Genomic DNA, 26,376 nt, shown 5'->3' on the forward strand with positions numbered 1-26,376 from the left:
CCAGAAGGACTCGATTGAGGGGTCCTGGTTTTGCCCAAAAGCCCTGCTGTATCCTTCGTTCCTGTTGGCCAAAAAAACCTTCTGTTTTACTGGCTGGCTGAGTCACTGTGTGTCCCAGGAAGAGGGGTGCATGGCCAGATTCCACCACACTATGTGACACCCCCTAAGTCCCTCTGGGACCCCTGCAGCCTGGACGTAGGTATCTGTGCCCCCCACCAAACTCCTGAGCCCCCCCGACCCCCTACAGCCTGGACCTAGATATCTGTGCCCCCCACGAACTCCCTAAGCCCCCCAGGGACCCCTTGAGCATGGACGTAGGTGGAACCCTTCTGCCAGGCTGAACTGATAGCAGCAAGGACTGGGTTCAATACATAGGGGTCCCTTGCCTACAATGTAATGCTAACCAGCTCGAGCCCCCACCCAGTGACATGGGAAAATTTTACATACGCACTCCTAGGTGCCTCAAAGAGGCAATACTTCCCCTCTCGCAAGCACAGAGTCTGGGTGTAGCAGAAAATGTTTAATAACGTGAGATAAACAACATAGCATTAAATTGGGAAAACACCTCAACTAGGCCGTGTCCTTTTCCCTGGGCTCATGAGTCCAGCAATCCCCAAATCACCCCAAGGCTCCAAAGTCCAATATCTCCAACGTTTCAAGAGTCCAGCAACCCCAAAATCACCCACAGTTGCGCAACCCCAGACTTCAAGAGTCTATCTGCAGGGTTTTTCCCCCTGCCAGCCTGAGTAGAAAGGGGCACCTTATGTGATCCACTGCTGACTGCTCTGCCTCTCCATGGGATTCTGCTTTTGCCTTCCCCACAAACTGCTCAGCTCGGTCCACCAGCTGCTCTGCCAGCCAACCTGTGTTCTGCTCCAGCTATCCCCCAAAACTGCTAGACTCACCTCACTCCGTGGGACACTCCCACAAACTGCTCCTGTCTGCCAACTACTGTGTTCTGCAATACAGTTTCAGAGTCCCCCACAAGCTAACACATCTTTTCAGTGATTTCAGCTCAAGAACCTAGAAATTCAACTTTTAAGAGAATAAAAAATCAACACTGCTATTCAACTGTTAAAAGAAAAAAAGTGCAATTGGTGACTCTAGCTCACCCAAGGAGCCCACTCCCTTGTCTAGTGAGTGCCACTCAACTGATGGTGAGAATCCCTGTCTCAAAGCTGTTTCACAGTTCCTCATCCACACAATCAGGGTGACAACACTCCACATCTCACACCCCAACAACAAATAAACTGGGGATACCATAGCTGCCAAAGTAACCATCCCAGGCTGCCGTGGCCGTGTCACGCACGGTGAGTGTGTCTATGCAAACATGATCAGACCCTGAAATCCTTTTCCACACTTGCCATAATTCACCACCAGATGTGAGGGGAGAGTTCATCCTGCTTCTGCTTACATAGGTATCTGTGCCCCCCACAACCCCCTAATCCCACCAGAACTCATCTAGCCTGGATAATGGTGTCTGTGCTCTCCACAAACCTCTAAGCCCCCCAGGGAACCCACAAGCCCAGATGTAGGCATCTGTACGCCCCACACACCCCTTAATACCCACAGGAACCTTCCAGACTGTAGGTAGGTATCTGTGACCCCTAGAGCCCCACAAAGTCCCTCGGGACCCCTACAGCATGGATGTTTGTATCTGTGACCGACAAAAACCGCCTAAGCTACCCAGGGCCACCTACCATCAGGATGTAGGTATCTGTTCCCCCCCCAAACATACCTAATCCGCCTGGAACCCCTCCAGCCTAGATGTAGGTATCTCTGACCCCACGAATCCGCTAAGACATGACAGGACCCCTCCAGCATCGACATAGGTATCTGTGCCCACACAACCCTCCTAAGACCCCCAAAACCCCTCCAGCCTAGACGCAGGTATCTGTGCCCAGCATGAACCCCCTAAGGTCCCTAGGACCCCTCTTGCCTGGATGAATGTATCTGTGCCCCTTACAAACCCCTAAGCCCCCCCCAGGATCCCTATAGACCGGACGTAGATATCGGTGCACCCTCACGAACCCACTGATCCTCCCAGCGACCCCTACAGCATGGAAGTAGGTATCTGTACCCCAAAATTCCCCAAAGCAACCCCAGGACCCCTACAGCCTCGATATAGGTATCTGTGCCCCCGCACAACTCCCTAATACCCCCAGAACTCCTCCAGCCTGGACGTAGATATTTGTGACTTCCAGGAACCCCCAAAGCCCTCCCCAGGACTTCTCCAGTCCCTACATAGGTATCTCTGCTCCCCACCAGCCTTCTAAGACCCATAGGGCCCCCACCAGCCTGGTTATAGCTATGTGTACGCCACACAAACCCCCTAAGCTCCCCAGGGCCCCCTCCAACCGGTACGTAGGTATCTGCGCAACCACAAACCCTTAAGTCCCCCAGGGACCCCTCCAGACCATACATAGGTTTCTGTGACCCTTACCAACTCCTTAAACCCCCAGGGACCACTACAGCATGGACGTATGTATCTATGCTCACCACAACCCCCTAAGCCATCCAGGGACCTCTCCAGCCCTGACGTAGATATTTGTGCCCCTCATGAAGCCCCTAATGCCCACCAGAATGTCTCCAGCCTGGACGTAGCTATCTGTGCCCCCCATGACCCCTAAGTCCCCCAGGGATCTCTACAGCCTCTACATAGGCGTGATGCTCTGTGCATTACCCTGCATGGCCACATGTTGTCACTGTTCCTCTATGAGAGAAATGCTCTGTGCATTACTCTGCGTGGCCACATGGAATCACTGTTGCTCCATCCAGGAAATGCTCTGTGCATTTCCCTGCATGGCCACATGGTGTCACTGTTGCTCCATGCAGGAAATGCTCTGTCCATTACCTGGTGTGGTCACAAGGTGTCAATGTTGCTTCATGCGGGAAATGCTCTGTGCATTACCCTGCGTGGCCACATGGTGTCACTGTTGCTCCACGGGGGAAATGCTCTGGGCATTACCCTGCATGGCCACACAGTGTTACTGTTGCTCCATGCGCGAAAGGCTCTGGGGATTACTGTGCTGGAATTGGGACTGTCTGTGTGGGGGATGGGAGAGCAGCGGGTGACTTTAGGTGAGGGACAGGACCTAAGCCTGTAACTTAAGCTAGGCAGCGGGGAGGGGGTCAGCACCTTTGCCCAGGAAGCTGAATAAAGGAAGGGGCTGGCTGGAGGGAGTTAGTTCAGTTTTGGTTTGGAGCTGGGTTGTTGGAATGCAGGGAATCCCAAACTGGGAACTAAGCTTCCTGAACCCCCAGAAGGACTCGATTGAAGGGTCCTGGTTGTGCCCAAAAGCCCTGCTGTATCCTTCATTCCTGTTGGCCAAAAAAACCTTCTGTTTTACTGGCTGGCTGAGTCACTGTGTGTCCCAGGAAGAGGGGTGCAGGGCCAGATTCCACAACACTACGTGACACCCCCTAAGTCCCTCTGGTACCCCTGCAGCTTGGACGTATGTATCTATGCTCACCACAACCCCCTAAGCCATCCAGGGACCTCTCCAGCCCTGACGTAGATATTTGTGCCCCTCATGAAGCCCCTAATGCCCACCAGAATGTCTCCAGCCTGGACGTAGCTATCTGTGCCCCCCACGACCCCTAAGCCCCCCAGGGATCTCTACAGCCTCTACATAGGCGTGATGCTCTGTGCATTACCCTGCATGGCCACATGTTGTCACTGTTCCTCTATGAGAGAAATGCTCTGTGCATTACCCTGTGTGGCCACATGGCGTCACTGTTGCTCCATGCAGGAAATGCTCTGTCCATTACCTGGTGTGGTCACAAGGCGTCAATGTTGCTCCATGTGGGAAATGCTCTGTGCACTACCCTGCCTGGCCACATGGTGTCACTGTTGCTCCATGTGGGAAATGCTCTGTGCATTACCCTGCCTGGCCACACGGTGTCACTGTGGCTCCATGCGGGAAATGCTCTGTGCATTACTGTGATGGAGTAGGGACTGTCTGTGTGGGGGATGGGAGAGCAGGGGGTGACTTTAGGACCGGACACGTGCTCAGCCTGTAACCTGAGCTAGGCGCGGGGAGGGGTCAGCACCTTTGCCAGGGAAGCTGGACACAGCAAATGGCCAGCTGGAGGGAGTTGGGTTAGTTCAGTTTCGGTTTTGGTCTGGGTGGTTGGAATTCAGGGATTCCCAAACTGGGAACTAAGTTTCCTGAACCCCTAGAAGGACTTGATTGTGGGGTCCTGCTTGTGCCTCCAAGCTCTGCTGTATCCTTCGCTCCTGTTGTCCAATAAACCTTCTGTTTTACTGGCTGGCTGAGAGTCACTGTGAGTCCCAGGAAGAGGGGTGCAGGACCGGACTCCCCCACACTCCGTGACAGACCCTAAGCCCCTCCGAGATCCCTGCAGCCTGGACGTAGCTATCTGTGCCTCCCACCAAACACCTAAGACACTCAGAGATCCCTCCAGCCTGAACTTAGGTATCTGTGCCCTCCACAAACCCCCTAAGCCCCCTAAGAACCTATACAGCCAGAACATTGGTATCTGTTCCCCATATAGACTCCATAAGCCCCTTGCGACACTCCAGTGTGCACGTAGGTATATGTGCCCCTCAGAAACCCTCTAAGCCCCCAGGAACCCCTACAGCCTGGACATAGGTATTTGCACTCCCACAATCCCCCTAACCCCCCCCTCCCGGGACATCTGCAATCTGGACGTAGATATCTGTGCCCCTCACGAAACCTCTAACCCCCCCTGGGAACGATACAGCCTGGACATACGTATCTGTGCCCACTCGAACCCCTAAAACTCACTGGTACCCCTACAGCCTGGACATCATAGGTGTCTTTGGCCCCCACAAATCCCCTAAGACTCCCAGGATGCCTCCAGCCTGGACGTAGGTATCTTTGCCCCCCACGAACCCTCTAAGCCCCCATGGGACCCTAGAGCATGGAGATTGGTATCTGTGTCCCCCCCAAACTCTCTAAGCCCCCCAGGGACCGCTATGGCCTGGACATAGGTATCTGTGCACCCCAAGGCCCCTAAGATCCCCCGGACCTCTGCAGCCTGGCTGTAGGTGTGACGGTGCTGCCAATGGGAGCCAGCTCAGCTCACTCAATCAGAGTGAATTGCAAACAAAACAGGGCAGACAAATCCCAAACGCTGCTGGTTATTTCAATACTTAGATTTACCAAGCTAGCACAAAACAGCTTCTGTAGTACCTCACTGGTTACTTAGAAGTTTAAACCACGCAGTTCCCTTAAAGTACCCAGCCTCTGGCCTCCGTCCAGACACACCTGTTAGATATGATGATGATTCCTGAAAATCTTACTTCATCATATAAAAGAAAAGATTCTTCCGATCCCAAAGGAGCAGCCACATAACCAGGTTCAATTATAATTTAGATTTTACCTAAAATACATGCTATAGCCAATTCTTATTAACTAAGCTAAAATTTATTAGAAAAGAAAAGAGAGAGAGTGAGTGTTGGTTAAAAGATTAATAGACATATAGACTTGAATTCAATTTTTGAGGTTCAGATACAAAGTAGAGATGAGCTTGTAGTTGCCAAAAGTCCTTTTAGAAATAGTCCATAGGTTATAATCCAATGTCCATATTCAGGGTGGCTCCAGTCAATGACTGGGGATCTCAATCATTGTGGCTTAAGGTTTCCCCCTCTTGAAACCCAAAGCAGATCTGAGATGAAGAAGGATCGTGTCCCAGGTTCTTAAACATTTCCAGCAGCCTTTCAGCCTGAGAAAACAATAGGCTTAACTCTTCTTCCAAACATCCTGGCAATTAGTACATCCATCAAACAGTTCAGATACAGATTACCACAACCTTCAAAGAGACACAGACAATAATACTATTTCACTCAAGTATCATCATAAATGTTAATATTCTTTTTTTGCTCTTTGAATTAAAACTATAGCAATAGACAAGACTTCTTTGCTGACATCACAAGACCTGAGCAAACACCTCCCCTTCTACCTCTAACACTGCAGACTTGCATTTCAAAGCTCTGTTCATTTACATATCTTGTTAACCAGTTTTTAAGGTTCACCCACGGGTCAGGTCAGTCGGTGAGGTGAGTTAATTAACTCTTTCTGGCCCTGTCACCTTTCAATGAGATATTAGATTATACTTATGTCAGGGACTCTAACCCAGACGGCAAAGTTCGTTGTCTGACCGCGAGAGAGACAGGCAACACCAGCAAGGTCCGATCAAAAGCTCTTTATTGACAAGTGCATGCATCAATAGAGAGCAGCTCGTCTCCAGAGAGAACCAGCCTGCTCTTTACATCTTAGTATAAGCCTATGTAGACAGTTCCGTCGCGTCATAAATTATTCACTGGAGCAACCCACCCCCTTCTTCTAACAACTAGAAACTAGACACCTTTAGTATACATGCATGCCTAAAGTTAGAAATGTAGGGGAGTTAAAAACAAACAAAGAACAAAACCAGGGAGCGAAAACAAGGAGGCTGGGAAACTAGGACTCTTATCAGTTCTTCGAAGGAGCTGCCCGAACACAGCACATCTGGTACTATGCCAGGAATGCAGCTTCTCTCTTATCTCACTTTTTCCCAGCGCTTGTGAGACATGCTGCTGCTTCTCAGTGTTTTCCACTCAGGGATTACCCACAAACCTCTGTTAGCCTGACTTTGGTCAGGTTGGCATATCTGGTTTTGTCTGCTATATCTTTATTCAGGCCTGACAATTATAATGTCACAGTCTCGGTGAGTTGACTGCTGCAGCTCCCCGTAGACTCTGCCTGCGCCTCTAACCGAGCTGGAGTACAGCAGTCGAGGGGAGAGCACTCAATGTATTGCATCTACACTAGACGCGATACATCAACCCCCGCTGGATCGATCGCTGCCCACCGATTCGGCAGGTGGTATAGACATACCCCGAGTATCTGGTGATCGGAGCTGGACCCCCGAGGGGGACACATTGAAGGAACTCAGGGGTTAAGGTGCCTCTATTGTCAACTGTCAGGGCTGCTGTGGCTCAGAGGAGGGTGCTTGACTGCCTGGCAGGCTTAGGCGCCGCAAGCCTTGGAGGTGGGAGAAGTGAAGCGGCCATGGCGTGCTCGGGGTGCTCGTGCTCGGAGCAGGGGTGAGCTCGGGCGACGGGGGTGCCGCAGGGCAGAGCAGGAGAGTTGCCACAAGAGGGGAGCCTCAGGGTGGAGGGGGGAGCTGCCACGGGTGGGGCGCCTCAGGGCAGGGGTGCGGGGGGGGGAGGGTGCAAGGTGGAAGTTTCGCCTAGGGCATGAAACTTCCTTGCACCGGCCCTGCCCCACGCCCTGCCTGCAGCCAGCCCTGCACCCCCTGCCCTGCCCTGCCGGCAGTCAGCCTCTGTCTCCAGCCAGCCCTGCACCTTCTGCTTTGCCTGCACCAGCCGCACCCTCCCTGCCCTGTCTCCAGCCAACCCCTGATGCACCCCCCTGCCTGAAGCCATTCAGCCACGCAGCCCTTGCCCTGCCTGAAGCCAGACCCTACCTCCAGCCAACCCCACATCCACTGGTGCCCTGCACTTCCCAGGGCAGTAACCCTGCACATCTGCTTCAATGAGGGGGGCAGGGAGCAGCTGGGACCCACATATGTGCACACCCTAGGGTGACCAGACAGCAAGTGTGAAAAATCGGGACGGCGTGGGGGGTAATAGGATCCTAGATAAGACCCCAAAATTCGGACTGTCCCTATAAAATTGGGACATCTGGTCACCACAGCACACCCCCAGGACTCCTGAGTTCCATTGCTGGGTTTCCTATTGGTTCCTCTGCTGGTTGTTTTCCTTTTCCTGGGGACTTTGGGCAAGTTCCTCCCCACTCTCGGGCTCTGTCCCCAGCAGTCAAATGGGGATTTCATACCTTCCCGCTATTGGAAAGTGCTGGAAGAATCCCCCAGCAAAAGCTGCTCTGACAGTGCTAAGCAGCATCTGACCATTCAAGGTCGGAGCTCACTGCCCAGGAGGAGTGCTTGGCTCTGGGGTTTCACTTCAGCCCAGTGTAGAGAGAGAGCCCTAACCATGGAGTTTGGCTCAAGAAGACCAAGTCTCCAATTTGTTAAGGGTGTTTTGAATTTCAATCCTGTGCTCCAAAGTGCTTGGTGTCAGTTGTAAACTTTAGGAGCATGCTCTCCACTCCATTTTCCAAATCATTCATGAAAATATAGAATAGTACCTGACACCGGACTGATCCCTGCCAGACCCACTAGGTTCACCCTCCCCGTTGGGCAGCTAAACATGGAGAAGGGCTCCTGGAGTCTTGGCTTTCAAACAGCTCTGCACCCACATTACACTGATTGCAGCTGGACTACATTTCCCTCGTTTGCTTCTGAGAATGTCCTATGGGACTGTGTCAAAAGCCTTAGTAACACCAAGCTAGATCCCATCTATTGTTTACTCACCTCTACCAGGCCCAGAACCCTGCCAAAGAAGGAAAGAGGATTGGTTTGGAATGATTTGTTCTTGACAATTCCACGCTCACTAGTCATAAGAACCAAATCATCCTGTAGGTGCTGCTGACAAACTGAGTGTTTAAGAATGTATTGCAGGATCTCTCCAGCTATGGCAGTCAGGCTAGCTAGTCTGTAAGTCCCAGAGGTCTTTTTGTTCCCCTTTGAAAGATAGGTCCTGTCTCGTTCATGGATGGGAAGATGTTCTTTTTCAGAGGTCTCAGACGAGAACTGGGGCACAATACCTGGTGTGTTAAGGCCACAAAAACAGAGGCAGGAACCTCTTCTCTGCTGCTGGCAAAGAACCACAGGTACCTAAAAGATAGGGACTCACATCTTTGAATGGGCTTTAAAAAGGCAGTGGTTAATAAGTTTGGCCCCGACCATTTCTTGTTTCCACAGACTAGACATTTTAGCAAACTTTAGAATTCCTTGGTGCTAAACACTGTGAAACTCCCCTTTCTCCTTCACAGAGGGCTTTAATACCCCTTATCTCACTTGGGCTCTAAACTGCCCATAGTTCGAGAACTGTTCCTGTTCCGATTGGACAGATGGGAGAAGGGACGTGACCTACCCAAGGCCTACACAACAAGGCGATGGCAGAGCCAGAAAGAGAAGCAACCAGTTCTGACTCCTGTTCTAACAGATGAAAACACCCCAGAGCCCAGGAATCGAGATGGTGGGAAAATTTCATTCAAACCGTTTCTGTCCGAAAATCCCATTTAGACTAAACCAGTTTGTTTCTCAAAATCATAACAAGTGGGATGAAAGATCTTTGCAAAAATATTTTGTTGCAAAACAAAAGCATCTCCTCTTTGTCAGAGTGTGTTAAATTGTCTCCTCGCACACAAAGAGGAGACACTTACATCTCAACCATTAGATAAGATGCTTCAATCTGAGCTAAGTCGTTGCTACTATTAACAATTTCAAAATAAAAAAATACAAATAAAATAGACTATTTCAGCTAATCTATTATGTCATAATCTGGGAAACTTCATATTATGCACTACTTCTAGTGACACTCCCAAATGGATCCGCATCCTTTACACACCATGAGGTAGGTAAGAGCGGATCATTATTATCCCTACTTGAAAGAGGGAGAAGCTCAGGCTGAGAAAGAAGAATTGACTTGTCTTAGGTCACACAGCCCGTCAGAGGCAGTGTTGGGAAAGGACCGAAGAGCCCTGATTTTCAAACAAACCATCGGATCTTGAATTTCAGACACTGAATGACCTGAATACTGTGCTCTCAGATGAGCTCCAGACCAACAACAGTGACAGTAATTATTCAGCAAGTATTTGAGGAGAACTGCAATGTTAGAGGGAATCATCAACTGCTCAGAGACAATTAATGCAGAGAAGCAGCAAAATTAATCAAAGATAGAACTGGTTCTGACTTATTTACTTGATCTTAAAAGAGAACAACAAGGACCTGAGTCTCCTCCCTGTCAACATCCCCCTGCTCAACCAATCAGGGTAGAGACGGAGGACGGGATTCTGAGGGTTCTCACCAGAGAGCCCAAAGGATGGCTCAGATCATCGGTGGGGATCACTGCCCGAGCACTATTTCAGTCCCACATTTTTGGGTGGACCTTCCATAGTGGGAGCTGCAGAGGACTTCCCTGCAACACACACACACACACACACCTCCGTCCTGTTGTTGGGAAGGGAACAGGAGAAAGGACAAAAGAAGCAAGAGAAGAAGAGGAGGAGGGATGGAGGAAGAGGTGAAACAAAAAGGACAAACCCTAATGTCCCCAGCGATTCTAAGGGACAAAATCCCAGGTGCGCAATAAAATTCTGCCTCCTTAAGCTGGTGTTTTCCATGCCTAGAATTCACTTGTCACCAGATAGATCAGACTGAACAGGTTTCAAACCTCCAGGAGGCTCTTACCTTCTAAACAGGGACGGCTGTTTTCTAGTAAAATCACAACAAGGGAAGGAGGAAACTCGAAAGAGGTTCCTCCTGGCGCTCACGTCCATGACCCCAAATTATATCTCAGTCCTGAAAGAGAGACCTGGAGAAGGAAACGTGCTGAAGCAAAGCCACAGAGGTCTCTGAGGTTTCCCTGGCCCCTCGCCCCTGTCCTGCCTGGCTGATGTCAGCATCTCTCTGTGAGGTCACCACCTCCCCACCACCTTTGACCAATAGTCTGAGGTCCTGCAAAAGGCCTTTGTGATGTCACTGCCACACCCCTTCCTTGCTGGGCTAATGTCCTGCCCCTGGCCAGGCACTTTGGAGGTTTGAGCTACTCCCTGTGGATCACCCCACTCAAGGAGCGTTCGTTCTAGGCAGCAAGCCGGCTAGACAGGAAAACATCAGACGCTGCTCCCAATGCTACACTCAGTTTTTCAGAAATTAGTCGACTTCATGGTCAGAAGACACCATTAGAGCATCTAACCTGCATATCACAGGCCTCCTGTATGACATAACAGCTACTTTGGGGGCAAACACATTCCAGAAAGGCATCTAGTCTTCATTAAATGACATCAGGAGATGGTGAATCCACCACTTTCCTTGGTAGCTTGCTCCTGTGGTGAATCATCCTCGCTGTTGACTATTGTGCCTCAGTTGTAATATGAATTTGTCTCTTTTCACTTTCCAGCCATTGGGTCTTGTTATGCCTTTCTCTGCTCCATTCAAGAGCCCGTAAATACCCAATCTTTTCTCTCCATTAAGGCCCTTCAACATTTCAATGAAATCACCTTTCAATCTTCTTTTGATAAGCTAAACAGGTTGAGCTCTTTCAATAGCTCACTGGAAGGCATTTTTCTCCAGCCCTCAGAACATTTGGTGGCTCTTTGCTGCCCTAGCTCCAATTTCACAACATCTTTTTCAAATGAGGATACCAGAACTGGAGGCAGTATAAAGGTTGTATAAAGGTAAAATTAAATAGGTTGCAGAGGAGTTTTTTTTAATTTCGGCTTTTGTTGCTAAAAACTTTGTCTCTCTGCGGTGAGAAAAAACACTCCCCGAATGCCAAAATTTGAGCCATGAAAAGCGGCAGTGTGAACAGCGCATCATAGGTGGAGCTGTGCTCCCGGTGACAAAGCTCCTGCCCCTCATTGGAGGTAGTTTGGCTTTGTTGCCGGGGAAGCTCTCTCTCAGCGATAAGGACGGCCACACAGCGCACCTTACAATGGCACGGTTAGAGTGGCACAGCTGCACCGTGGTAAGGTGCGTGGTGTAGACACAGCCTCAGAGCTGGGGAAAGCCGACAGGGGCTGAGGAGCACAGGGTTCAGACAGAGACATCCGTTAGGAGAGGAACTATTCACAGGGATTCTCTATAGCCTAGTAAGGTGGAGAGGATGGAAGATGACAATGTACAGGTAGGTTCTGATGAGAAACAGTGAAATGAAAGAGTCTCCCTCAATTACATCATGTAATAGTAGACAGCTAAAATGGGACACATTTTAGAAGTGCTTAAATACAAACGCTAAACGTCTAAGTACTAAGACTGGTGAATTTGAGTGCCTGGTATTGAGTGACGATATTGATAGAATAGGCATCACAGAAACCCTTGCACCCTCTCCTGCACCCACATGGGGAGACTGACCTGTGAGCATGGAGCAGCTGGCATTGCTGCCCCCCACTCCTCCCTGGAACGCTGCTCATCTGGGCACCCCTAGGGGCTGTGGGGGCAAGAAGTGAGATCATCCGAGCTCCCTGCATCCAGGTCACTTTCCTCAGCCGGGCTGCATAGCGGGAGGGCAGAGAGCAGCAGCTTCTGATGCTCCCCTCACAGCACAGCCCAAGTGGGAAAAGTGACCAGGACGCATGGAGCACATAGGGTGGCTCCTTACTCCCCTCAAACCTCTATGGACCCATGGAGGAGCATTGTGGCAGGGGAGAGCAGTGAGCACCTTTGCACTGTCACACGGTGCCCTTTGACCCCTGGAGCCCTGGGCGGCTATCGGGGGGCACCACCCCTAAGGCCGGCCAGGCTCCCCAGAACGAGCAGCAGAAAACACAGAGACTGGCCACACACTGAGCAGTGGTAGCCTAGGCGGCTCGTAATGGAGGCTCAGGGGGGAGGGGTGTCATAACATTTTTTTCCAGATTTGGACCTTAGCGTCCAAAATATGGGTGTTAGCATGAAAACCTCCAAGCTTAGTTACCAGCTTGGACCTGGTAAAGCTGCCACCAGCCAGGGATTTATACAGTGCCTGGCTCGCTGTGGTCTACCCAAAACCTTCCCCGGGGGACCCCCAGACTCAGATGCCTTGAGTCTCACAACAAAGAGGAATAAACCATTTCCCTTCCCCCTCCTCCCCTCCAGGTGTTCCCTCCCTGGGTTCCTGGAGAGATATACAGAAGCAAGCTCCGTGAATCTAAACAGAGGGACTCCCCCCTCCCTGTTTCCAGTCCTGGAAATAGAAGTACCAAGATAGCTAATCTCTCTTCCCTCTTACCCAGAGGGTATGCAAGGTCAGGCTAGTAAATCTAACACAACGAGATTTTCCCCCTGACTTCTTCCTCCTACCAATTCCCTGGTGAGCTGCAGACTAAATTCCCTGGAGTCCCCACTAAAGAAAAAATCCAACAGGTCTTAAAAAGAAAGCTTTATATAAAAAGAAAGAAAAGGACATAAAAATGCTCTCTCTGTATTAAGGTGACAAATACAGGGTTATTTGCTTAAAAGAAAAAAAATGAATAAACAGCATTATCGAAAAAGAATACAATTTAAACATTCCAGCAACTACACACATGTAAATACAAAAAAACCAATATAAACTTATTGTCTTATTATCTTTGTACTTACAACTTGGAAACAGAAGATTAGAAAGACAGGAGATAGAAAAATCACTCTCATAGCCGAGACGCCACAGACACAAGACAAAGAACAAAGAACTCACACACAAACTTCCCTCCACCCAGATTTGAAAAAGTCTTGTTTCCTGATTGGTCCTCTGGTCAGGTGTTTTAGGTTACTGGTGTTACCCCTTTATAGGTAAAAGAACATTAACCCTTAGCTATCTGTTTATGACAAGGGGGCTCAGCCTCCCCAAACCTTGCACTGCCAAGGGGACAGTGGGGCCCATGATCAGGGGCCCTGGCCAAGTTAGGTCCCCCTGGAGAAGTCTCCCCAATGTCAGCCCCAGGGCTGGAGGAGCTCCCACTCCCTGCTACAGCCCGGGGGCTGCAGCAGGGGCACAGAGCTTCTCTGGTCTCAGGGCCACAGCGGGGCAGGGGTAAAGGAGTGATAGGGTGGGGCTGGTGGGGGAAGGGGTGGAACAGAAGTGACAGTGGATGGGGCCATGGGTGGAAGGGGGTAGAGCCACAGACAGAAGGTAGGGGCATGGTTCTGGTGCTGGGGCCCCCACACTTGTTCTCCCTTTCCCGGGGGTTTGGCATCACTAGCCCCGGCTTAGCGAGTAGGGTTCAGTGGTCCCCATAATGTGGGGTGCGACTCCTAGGGGGACACAGAGGAACATTCATGGGGGCACCTCAGGACCTGAGCCAGCCCACATAGAGGGCAGGGAGGGAGCACCACTCTGCCACAGCTCTTCCCCAACCCCACCCTCAGCCTGAGACTCTGGCTCCCAGCCCGGCATCGACCCCTTTACCCCTGTCCGCACCCCTCACCCCAGCAAGCAACAGCCCCACTCCTCCCAGCCCCGGTTCTTGACCATGGCATCCGAGGGGCCACAGCCATGGCTAAGAGGGCACAATGTGAAATGTTTGGGGACCACTGGTTTAGGGTGACGTCCTCAATCACTTCTCTGCAGTCCAGTAAAAGCTATTCCTCACTCACCTACCCCTCCATCAGGACGGACTAGGTATGTTCTGCTGCCCTTCACTCATACAGGAAGGAGAATAACATTTCATTCCACTCAATCCTAAAGTCATTTGTAACCCAAGACCATCCCAAACTGGTCATTTTGGGGAAGCGGCCCCATCATGCTGCATAGCTAGTCAGAGTAGGTGTGTCTATGCAAACACGGTCTGTTCCTGAAGTCTTTCCCCAGCTCCTCACTAGGTGAGAGAGGGGAGCTCATTCAGACTCTGCTTTCGCTTAGTATTTAAAAACTCCTTAGTGTCTCTATCTCTGCCGGCCTTAGATTTCTGCTCCTGTCCGTTTTTTGACAGCTCAGATGAGGTGACCGAGTGGTTAAGGTGATGGACTGCAACCCCATTATGCTCTGCCTGCATGGGTTCAAATCCCATTCTCATCAGAGGCATTTAGTCTTCACCCTCCTTTATAGACAACCATCTCCCCCTTTGGTACAATAACAGATCAAACAATGTTGCTTGTGTTACCCAAAATTGGGTCAGTTAGTAAGCTTAGAGAGGACTAATAATGCCCCTCCTCCCCAGAGTTTGGCAGAAAGCAGCACATTTATTAGCTTGATAGCTAAGCTCAAAAGAAAGGATGGGGGAGGGTGTCACACTCATACTCACGCTCCCAGGACAGGCCTGGCAGTGGAGATGTCAGGATCCTTTAAGGTAAGTGTCCCACAGCGCAGCGATGGACGGTGCGATGAAGATCAGTCTCCCTGAGGTGCAATAGAATGTAACACAGCGAACCACTGGCCAGATGGGCCGGGTGAAGGGCATTCACTGGAGGTACAAAGGAGAGTGGGAAAGCCACTTCACAGGCATTCAAAGCGGGAAAGGACACAAGCTGGGGGAGTTTAACAGACCTTTTGAGCATACAGGTTATACAGAGCATACAGATCACTGCTGCTCCTACAACATGATAAGTTCTCAAGCAGCATGTTTCTTACTTTGCCCATCTGTCAATTTTGATGATTATTGATGGAAATATTTTGCCATTGGGTTGTGTGTTTACACAGAAATTGACATTTACCAACAAATACACAATACTTCCAAGCCTGCCTAGTCTGCAGTTGATGGGTTTAGAGGGACACATTCACTCTTCCAGGTCCCCATTCCAGGCCTGTGCTCTCCAGGTTGTCAACTTCCCGCACTGCTGGGATCCTTCCCTCATCTCCCCCCAAACCACTGCCCCACTCCCACTTCTGGGGTCCCCTCCCTACACTGTCTAACTCCACTGCTGGCAGGATCCCTTCCTGTTCCTTTCATTTCCTGCCTCCACTCTGGGCAAAAGCTCTGCACTTTTCCCACACCAGAAGTTGAACCCAGGCCACCTGGGTGAAAACCAGGAATCCTGACCACTAGCCCATATGGGACTATTGTTGCATCTGATGAAGTAGGTATTCACCCACGACAGCTCATGCTCCAATACGTCTGTTAGTCTAGAAGGTGCCACCGGATTCTTGGCTGCTATTATTACTACAAGTCAGGCCTTGGCTACACTGGAGAGTTACAGTGCAGGTGGTGGCTTTACAGCGCTGTAACTTACTCCCCGTCCACACTGGCAAGGCACATACAGCGCTGTATCTCCCTGGCTACAGTGCTGCATGTCCTCCACCTCGACGAGAGGAATAAAGAGAACAGAGCTGGTGATGCAGCGCTGGGGTGCCAGTGTAAACAGTGATTAATCTTACTACGCTGTCACTGACCTCCGGAACCTTCCCATAATGCTTTCAAGTAGAGATAACGCTCTTTGTTTTGGTGTGATGCCTCTGTTTGCTTTGCTGTGAGCTCAAGGCTCCCGGAGCTGCTTATCTAAAAACCAAACACAGTTACTGTTTGCAGTGAATGAGCAGAGGCAGGGGGATCCCTTTGGAACACCCACAGCTGGTGTTTGCTTGAGGAGAGAAGCAGCCGGGTGGGCACGGGGGGGTCTGTTTTGGATCAGCGGCTTATCTGGTCTGTGAGAAAAAAAACAAAGGCGGCTATTTGCATTTAGTGAATGAGAGAGGGGTGGGGGAGGAGGCTTGAACTTGCCAGGCAGGGAGCTGACACAGTGTCAGCTCCAAAAATCCACTCGCTCTGTCTCCCCCACGCTCCGTGTCACACTCCACCCCACCCTCCTCTTTTGAAAAGCACATTGCAGCCACTTGAATGCTGGGATAGCTGCCCATAATGCATCACTCCCAACAGCGCTGCAAATGTGGCCATGACAGAGTGCTGGTAGCTGTCAGTGTGTCCACACTGCAGCGCTTTCCCTAAACAGCTGTAGGAAGACAGCTTTAACTCCCAGCGCTGGACAGCTGCAAGTGTAGCCAAACCCTCTCTAAGCCGACCCCTTATGAGAACAGCAGGGACTAGCATGACTAGATGTCCCGATTTTTGGGTCTTTTTCTTATATAGGTGCCTATTAACCACACCCCAATCCCAATTTTTCACATTTGCTGTCGGATCACCCTAGCAGGGGTTGCACACAGGGCTGCATTAACCTTCAGGTGCTGAGGTTTCCCTCTCTCCATTCCCAGAGCCTGTGATCAGGAAACAGACATCAGGGCTCCCAGGTGCTGCACAGACCATGACTGAGATCAGACCCCATATTATGCAAGGTGCTGTACAAACCCTGGGCAACACTGAGACACCCAGGAGGTTCCCCTCAATTTCCCTGAGCCTCTGCTGCCCAACTTCTTCTGAATCCCTCTGGCTCACCCCCCCCCACAAAAAACCCACCTTTCCAAACAGTCCTTCTTTCCTTGCCCCCTGATTCTGGTTTGACACCCTGGGACCATCTCCTCTCTTTGTCTCTCCCCCTCCAGGTGAAGCAGAGATGGAGGCAACTTCAGCCACTGGAGTCAGCCTCAGCGAGCACTGCAGCCGGCCCCGGGGGAGGGGGGGTGTTTGCAGACACAGGAAGGGAGCAGGGGGTGCTGGGAAGAAGGCGGCAGGAGAACAAAGCTCAGAGACCCAACATGGGGAAATTCCAGGGGGCGGGGCTCTGACACATCCCAGGTGCGGGCACCTCCTGGGGGCGGGGCTCTGGCTCAGTTCAGGGGCAGGGCAGCTCCTCGGGGCGGGGCTCCAGCACAGAGCAGGGGCGGGGCAGCTCCTGGGGGCGGGGCTCTGGCACAGCCTATGGGCAGGGCAGCTCCTGGGGGCGGGGCTCTGGCACATTGTGACGCAAAGCCCGGGCTGAACAGCTGCTTCCTGGTTCTCCACGTGCTGCCAGCAGCGCTGGAGCTGCCCGAGCCGCTGTTCTCAGCTGCAGCCAGGATCTGCCCCCGGCCCCGCTGGGATCCAGGTGGGGACAGAGACTGGGGCCCGGGGGTTCCCCTTGGTGTGGCTGGCGGGGGCGGGAGGGGAGAAGCCGGAGCTGCAGGCGGGGGAAGGGCGGTGGGACATTGTGACCCGGAGCCCACGGGGAATGAGAGGCGCTGGGGGGCAGGAAAGTGACTCTGCCCCAGGGAGCCTGGGAGAAGCCTTGAAGGCGCCTCGGCCCCAGTGGAGCTGCAGGAGGATCCGCCCGCCCGCCCCGCTGGGATGGGGGGGCCGTAGCACGGCCGTCGTGTGGGGGGGAGGGTCGGACCCCGGGACAGGCGGGGGGGGCGGTGTATTAAATGCCTCCCCATAGCTATGTGCTACTCCCGGGCACTGCGCATGCCCAGTAACAGCCGCTGAAGCCGCTGCCCTTCCCCTTGCCCGGACCAGCCGTAACGTTCCGCCGGGCGCTGGGGGCGGGGCTGGAGCGGGGCGGGGGAGTAACAGGGAGCGTGGGAGCGGCGGGCGCAGAGCAGGAAATTGATGGGCGGGGGGGGTCAGGCAGCTGGAGGCAGGGTTCGTGGGGGGCTAAAGGGCACAATCCGGGCTGGGGGGAGGAGCAGGAGTTGAGCTCAGGGTGAGGCGCTGGCAGAGCCCCCCCCTTTGGTGTGAGGGCGGAGGTGTCGAGGGGGGAGGAGAAGCCGGAGTTGCAGGGGGGGGAGGTCACTGGGGTGGGGGTGTAGATCTGTCTCTGTGCAGCCAGGACATTCCCGGGGTGGGAGGGAGGTGAGTTAACTGGATCCTGTCCCTGTTTTTGCCACTTCCTCCCACACACACATTCTCTCAAGATTTCCCCTTTTCTCTCTCATTATCACACGTGGCTATAAAATCCAGGGAGATTCTCCTCTCCCCCCAGCCAATGATCAGCTCTCTAATTGCCTCTGATTTTCCCTTTTCTCTCCATACTTCTCAAATGTCAATTTAAAATCTCTCCGATGGGGGGTGGATTTTCCCACCCATTTTATCTGCAGTGATTTGTCCTTGTTTGGGTGGGAAATTGTTGCCCTGGGTCATTCCCCAGAACACGGCTCCCACTGGAGTGGGATGGGATGAGGTTCCCGTTCTCTGCCCGGGCAGGGAAGGGAAGGGAGGAGCACATCCCCCATGGAGACTGCCCAGACCCCATTTCCCAATTCCCCTGCGGCCCCCTTCCATTGTCCAGGGAGCCTTCCAGCTCCCCCCCGCCCTTAAATCAGCTCCTCAAAGGGCTCTGAGCTGCTCACGTGAATGGTTGCCCCGTGGCCGGGGGGACCATCACATTCTGTTTATGTATTGGACAGTTAGATAAAATCCAGTCCAACAGTCCCCCTTTTCCACTAGTTATTTAATAGCAACATCAAATCCCCTCCGATCTTGGTGGTTTTCTCTCATGTTATCAAATGTCGTTTGTGACAGGGTTGTATCTGCGTGTCTCAAAGATTGATATAAAATACCCCAAACATTTGCCCCACTTCTCTCTAGTTGTTTTATTTCTAATTGAATATGATGGGTTGTTTCCCAATGTGCTAAGATGCAGCGGCCTCTGGGGTGGATCCATGGTGGCCATTATTTGCTAGTGACAGCCCATGGATCTTTCTTGCCCTCCAGGCCTTCCATTCTCCTGTTAAAGAAGCACTCCCCAGGCTCCCTCTGCCTGTGTGACTGGCCAGCAGGAGGTGGTGTTAACTTTCTAGGCACTTCTCACACTCTGTGAGGTAACACTTGCAGGGGCAGGGAAGGTGTCTGTGTGGGGAGATTGCAGCTGAAGGGGCATTGTGGTAGGGGGAGGCCTCTGGGTGGCTGGGCAGGGGGTACCCTAGTCAGGTTGGTGGGTTGTGGAGGTTTGGGGTTTTCGGGGGTGGTGGTTCTGATGTGCCCATCCCTGAGGCTACGGGTCCTGGAGGTGGGTATCGCTGGGGGCCTGGTGGCTGCAGAACAGTGGGGGTGGGTGTCTCTTGGGGAGGCAGGACAGAGGGTTAGAGGGAGCCTGGTTCTGTGCCAGGGGCTCTGTCTGTGCTTCCCCCGCTGGTTCCTGGTTTTGTTGCCATGCCCAGTGCACAGAGCTGGGGGAGGGGATCCCTGGCACTAGGTGAGGGCATGCCATGGAAGCAGAGTGATGGGTCGCACTGTAAAGCATCAGGGGGTCACACTGGGCAGAGGAGGGGGTCCCAGGCAAGTGTCAGGGTAGATCGTTCTGGAGGGTGGGGAAGTTCCTAGGCAGGCAGTGAGGGACTGAGTTCCCAGTGTGGGGGTGGGTCCCTTGAGGGGGTCCCTGGCTGCTGGGGGCTCTTGGTGGGGGGAACCCTTTGGGATTCCCAACCTGGCAATCATGGTGTGGTGGGGGTTCTCTGGCCGGTGGGGCTTTGAGGGGTATCTGGGGTCCCTGGCCAGGGACTCTGGGGGCTGCATCCCAGGGAATATCTGATGGGATCCTGGCTGGGGGGTGTCTGGGGCCCCTGGCTGGGGGGTCTGGGCTCTGGGTACTAGGGGGTGTCTGGGGGCTGCTGCTAACCATGATCCTTCTCTCTGGTCAACTTGTACCAGAGTCCTGGCTCCTAGTCACCAGCTCACTAAGTCCATTCCCCAGTCATGTGCCCTGTCACTGTGATAACTTTCTGTCCACTTAGCAAATACTGTTAGTGTGAAATCACAGAATTTACTTTTCTCCTCTTTTGAAAACTGCAGGAACTTTCGGTTCCGTTTGGAAAATTTTTGCCCCCAGTCCTTGTCCTAGATCTGCGGGGGTGAGGGAGGTGGGAAGGGAGTCAGCACTGCCACACGATGGTCTTTTCCACAGCGTTCTGAACTCATTCTTTCTGAAATCCGGTGTCATTGAGACCGTTGTTAATCCAGTCTCTCTCTGCTCAGGATATTGGGGTTCAGCTTCCTGGGTCAGATGCTGCAGCCTCCATTGTGATCTGGGAGACCAGGCTTGGCAGCTGCTGCTCCCCCAGTGGGGCTCTGTGCTGGGAAGTGACCTTAATTAAAGCTTCTTCTCTGCCCGGCCCAGGGGATGACTTTCTGCAGCTGGTCCTAGCCCCCTAGGGCAGTCCTGGGCCCTGTTACTACCAAATTCTGAGCCAGAGTCTCCAGGTAACTGAAAAACCTCAGGGAATGTCCTAGGGTCTGGCAAGAAAGTGACTCTGCACAAACAACACCACCTCATTTCTCCTCCCATTAGCGGTTGCCAGGAGGAAATCCAGCCATGGGAGAGCAAAGCCCCCAGGAATGGGACTGTCCCAGCCAGAGGGGCAGGGAGAGAGGACAGGGGAAGGAGAGACTGAAAGGGGCAGTGGGAGAAATGAATGTGGGGGAGAGATTTCCAGCTCTCTAGTCCACCCAGACACATGTATTGCTGCATCCTGGGGCAGAACCACTTTCCAGTGAACAAAACAAGGATCAGACAGAGCAAAAGCCAGTTCCTGACTCCATATTCCCCCTGCTGGGGTGTGGCTGCCGTGGGGTCAGTGTCTGAGGGAATCCCCCACAGTGACTCCTTTGGTTCTGCTCTTTTCTAGCCTTGTGTTCAGAGAAGGGGTGAGGGGAGAGAGAAGGGAGGTTAAAAATGTGTCTGTGGACTTAGCCTGGCAGGAGGGGCCAGGTCTAAATTGTAATAAACAGATTGAGCATTTCCCAGCATGACAGAATCTAGGGTGTCTGTCTGCAGGGAAAGGGCCTGGAGGAATTGTGATGTGAAATTAACTAAAACCGGTTCTGAAACGCCCACAACTGCCCTTCTCCCCCAGACAGGCTGCAGAATGTTTTGCTCCAGCTCATCCCAGCCTGGCGTGGGACAGGGAAGAGAAATGACTGCAGTGGAGTTAGTCCAGGTAGAGATTATCGGGGGGTTGCTGGTGGGTTCCTGCTGGAGGAAAGGGAGAGCAAATACACCAGAGGTGGGAAGGTTTGCAGAGTCTGGTTTGGAGGTTGGAGCGGGGCAGGAAATTCACAGCGTGGGGAAAAGAGGAGGCCAGGGTGTGGCAGACCTGCTGGGAGTTATTTACTAAGTGGCCTAGATTCTAGGAACAGACCCAGGAGGTTTGGAGGTGGAAATGCCCTAATTTGTGAAGAGAGAAAATAACCCACCTACATGGAGCTAGTCAAACTGACCAGACTCCTAGTGCTGGAGCCTGACCTCATTAATCATCAGCTGCTGTGAGATATAAAGGGGACACCCATGAGTCAGGCTTATTGGAGCTGCCTCTCCCTTCATATCCCACTCCTCACAATGAGGAGGGTGTTGGGCATCCTACCAGCGAGCTCTCCCTGGACCCTGCTAGGGGCTCCATCTCCTGTATCAGTCAGTGGCTAGTAGGGGGGTGATGGATATGCTGGGAGAGATAAGGGGCTCTCTCTTCATCCCCTCACCCTGGCAATTGCTGGATACTCTGAGCCAGGTCGAGGTGGGACTCTCCTGACTATGATCCACCCAGAGCTTCCATTTGATTCACTCTTCTCTGCCACAAATAGTGGGGCTGTGAGTGGGGCAGCAAGTCCTTAGTGTTGGACTCTTACTCTTTCAGGGGCTGGTGACCTTCAAGGAGATGGCTATGTATTTCACCAGGGAAGAGTGGGCTGTGCTGGACCCCACTCAGAGAGCCCTCTACTGGGATGTCATGCAGGAGAACTATGAGACTGTGACCTCGCTGGGTAAGGGTTCCTGTCCCTTCTGTTCTTGGAAGGGGAAATGAAGAGTGAAGGTTCACGCCACCCCCACAATGCCATCTGTACCCTGTCCTGTTTCAGCATCACCCCAATAGGCCAGTGACACACATAATACCAGAGACCCTCCTCTGCTGCAGAACACTTTGGGAACAGAGCACAGGAGCCGTATTGCACAGTGTCAAATATCTCCTGTTTGCTCAAGTGAAACTGGGGGTTAGGTCTGGCATAACTGTCCCATATCCCTAATCATTTTTCTTGCCCTTTTCTGAACCTTTTCCAATTCCAATATTTCTATTTTTGAGATGGGGTGACATGTGCATGCAGTATTCAAGATGTGGGTGTATCATGGATTTATTTGCTGTTTTTACAAATATGATCTATGAGATATTCTGTCATATCTATCACTTTCTTAATTATTTCCTACATTGTTCACTTTTTTTCACTGCTGCTGCACATTGAGTGGATGTTTTCAGAGAACTATCCACAGTGACTCCAAGATCACTCTCTTGAGTGGAAACAACTAATTTAGACCCCATCATTTTGTATGTATAGTTGGGATTGTGTTTTCCAATGGGCTGCACTATGTGCTATCCTGTCATCTAGTACTGCTGAGATCCTGGATTCAGTAATATCCCTGCCCTTCCTGTTCCCTTTCTCCACCGAACCCCGCCAGCCCATGCTTCCTGTTCCCAGCTTCCCCAGGATTCTCGCACTGTCTCTGAACCTCTCTGTCAGCAAGAAGCAGTGCCAGGGACACTTGCCCTCTGTCTGGAGTCTTCGATTTCTGGGACATGGATTTACTTTCTCTGTGTTGTAAGAGGCTCTGTCATAATGAGTGTCTGTGATGTTACCCAGAGTACAATCTGGACTGTTAAATAGCTGTACCTCAGTCCTCCAGCATGGGGTGCCTTTTCCACTGTTTTCCCGCGAGAACAGCCCCTCTTGGCCAATTAACACACAGTCTCCAGCATGTAACTCACTCCCAGCTACACAGTATTGAGTGCTGCTAGACAGCCACTCATGAATTACACCTCAGGAGAAAACCAGCAAATTCTCAAGTGCCCAACTTTCCCCCAGAAATGTGCATCTTGCACTGTCCAGCACGCTACTGAACGACCCAAGCTCATATGAAGTCTGTCATTTCATCAGCGGAAAATGACATGCACCAGCTTGTTATCCCAAACAGAGTTTCCAACACACTTCAATCCACACATACTGGTTAGATGAACAATAAACAAAGCTTCTTAACTACCAAAAACTAAAACTAGGCCCAGTCCATGAAAGGGGCACTCCCAGGAGAGACTGTATAAAGGCTGGAACATGAAACACCTTTGTAAACCTGAGACAGCTGCCTTGGGGACAATGACAGGGAGAATCCCCCAAAGTGACTCCTTTGTTTCTGCTCTTCTCTGGCCTCCGATTGTTCCTTCCAACATGGAGTACTTTGCACTTGTCTCTACTGAATTTGATCCTATTTACTTCAGATCATTTTTCCCGTTTGTCCAGATCATTTTGAATTTTAATCCAATCCTCCAAAGCACTTACAACCCCTCCCAGCTTGGTGTTGTCCGCAAACATGATACATGTAAGAGAGAGACTGTTACTGGGAGGGTTTCCCCATGTGTCAGAGGGTTACACCCTGGTGGGAGGGGGCTAGGCCTGTACTGGAATAAGGTCACTCTGTGCTTCACAGTGTGCTAGAACCTAGAATGTGCATTAGCAGGGGAAAAGCTGGGGGGAATCGGCTTGGGGAATGGACAAAAGCCTAGTCTGAATTCTCACACCTTGCCCTTTTCACCCCGGCAGGCCAGAGAATAACATCCATGTTTCGCTGCAGATCATCTCGTCCTCCCAGGGGCAAGGAAATGGCTGCAATGGAGCTGGCTCAGGTAAGAGATTATCAGGGTGGCGGGCTCTGCTTGGAGGTTGAGGAGCAGTAAATGCATAAGAGGGTGGGAATTGCTAGAAGTGGTGGGAAGCAGGAAATATCTCGGGTGGAGAAAGGGAGGGGACAGCATGTGACAAACCTGCTGAGACTTGTGCAGTGTAGGGCGTGATGGGTTGTCACCGCCAGGAGGCAGTTTGTGGAGCTTCTGGGAACTGCTGTGTCCTCTAACCCTCACGCTGGGCTGGCCCTTCTCACACTGCTTTGCTGGAGATTTCGCCAGCCTCTCCAGGGCCTGTTATCACCCAACACAACAGCAGGTGGCGCCATGCAGCCAACTAAGCTACCTGAGTGCGTTACCTAAGCCACTCAAGGACAGATAGAAGACAAGAGCCAATTTCCCACTCCCCAACCTTGCACACTTGCTGTAGTATATATCCAGAATGATACCATCTTATAGTGCACAGGGATCTCTATAATACAAGCTCATTAATGTAGTTCCCCTTCCCCTCGATATGGGACAGATGTGCACAACAAGCTGAGATTTTCCCCAGACACTTCACTCAAAATACGCTGGTTAAGATAAAGCATCAAACAAGTTTATTAACTGCAGAAAGATAGATTAAGTGATTATAAGTGATAACAAACAGATCAAAGCAGATTATTTAGCAAATAACCAAAACTCAGACTAAGCCTAACATACTAGATGGATAGAATTTGAATTAGCAATTTCTCACCCTGACTGATGGTACAAGCAGTCCCCCAAGTTTCCATACACAAGCTAGAAATCTCTTGATCCTGGGAGCAGCACTTCCCCCACATCTGTTTTTGTTTCTCAGGTGTTTCCAGAAGTTCTCTTGTGTGGAGAATGAGGCCAAGAGATGATGTCACACCCCACCTTATGTAGCTTTTCCATATGGTGGGAACCTTTTGTTCCAAACTCAGTTCCTAGTCCAGTTTGTGGAAAAATACAGGTACTAAAATGGAGTTTAGTGTCATGTGGTCTGGTCACAGGCCCTGCTGAGTCATAGTAACCATGACTCATAGGCTGGCTGAAACATTCACAGGAAGGCTAAGCTCTTCCACAGTCCATTGTCTTTGTTGAGCCATCAGCACTGTCTGGCTTCTTCATTGTTGTACCTGAAAGGCTCATTGTGGGTGTTACCCAGAGTAAGCACATTTGAAATACAGATACAGAGTCAATATCCATAACTTCAGATACGAACATGATATGTGCACACAAATAGGATAATCATATTCAGCAAATCAGAACTTTTCCAGTGACACCACACATGATGCATCTTCTACAAAATAGATCATAATTATGTCCTAATCATATTATAATCATACCACTATGATGAATATGGGGGTGTAGTGTCAGATAGGTCCTAATTTCAAGGCACAGGAGTTGGGAATGGAACTTCCCCTCTTTGTGGAACAGGAAATAACCCTCCAGCCAGGGCTGGGACAACTTCCCAGACTCTCAGCGATGGAGCCTGAATCTACTGACATTTCATTAATTACCACCAACCCCAATCTTTGTGGCAACTGTAAACTTTATCAGTGATGATTTTGTACTCTCTTCTAAGTCATGGATAAGAATGTTAAATAGCACAGGGCCAAGAACCAATCCCTGCAGGAACCTGCTAGAAAGAAATCCACTCGATCATGGTTCCCCATTTACTATCAGAGTTTTTAATCTATTTAATGTATGCCGTGTTTATTTTGTATCATTCTAGTTTTTTTTAGTAAAAATATTGTGCTAATCAAGTCATGTCCCTTACGGAAGTTTAGGTATATTACATCAATACTATTAGCTGCAACCAAACTTTTGATCTCATCCAATAAGGATATCCCGTTAGTTTGATAGGCTCTATTTTCTTTAAACCTTTGATAATGGGCACTACAATTCTGACCTTCTAACTTCTATTCTTTATGATTGACTTCCCCTTTCTTCCATATATTTTATTTGGAGAGTGTTTGGATTCCTACCAGGGAGCCACTATCAGGGTCCAGAGACAGCCCCATCTCCTATATTAAGCTCTGGCTAGTAGCTATGTGATAAATGTGAAGACCCTGCTTCTGTCTGTCAGATGGGAGACACAAAGGTTCTCTCTTTCTACCCTCTGAGCCCCCTGGCGGCTGTAAAGCAAGGTGGGGTGGTGGGACTTGTTAAACATGTGCCTACCGGAGCTTCCATTTCCCTGGTGCTGCTGTTCGTGACATAGTTGGGTTGGAGTGGGTCAGAAGGTACTGAGTATGGACCCTGCCTTCAGGGCCCTTGACCTTCGCAGGAGGGGGGCGATGTATTCTCAGGGAAGAGGGGATCTGCTGGGACCC

General features: G+C 51.2%; 1 protein-coding gene and 1 non-coding gene across 2 annotated transcripts in view; one reads left to right on the top strand and one right to left on the bottom strand.

The window, feature by feature from the left end:
- The window catches only part of LOC127042368 (zinc finger protein 560-like), a 394,045-nt gene that overhangs the window by 216,118 nt on the left and 151,551 nt on the right, over positions 1 to 26,376 (bottom strand). The window lies entirely within an intron of this gene.
- TRNAC-GCA (transfer RNA cysteine (anticodon GCA)) lies at positions 14,512 to 14,593 on the top strand. The gene has a single exon. It is a non-coding gene; the product is annotated as a tRNA-Cys (tRNA).

This window comes from Gopherus flavomarginatus, unplaced genomic scaffold (assembly GCF_025201925.1).
Source record: "Gopherus flavomarginatus isolate rGopFla2 unplaced genomic scaffold, rGopFla2.mat.asm mat_scaffold_37_arrow_ctg1, whole genome shotgun sequence".
Lineage (NCBI taxonomy): Eukaryota > Metazoa > Chordata > Testudines > Testudinidae > Gopherus > Gopherus flavomarginatus.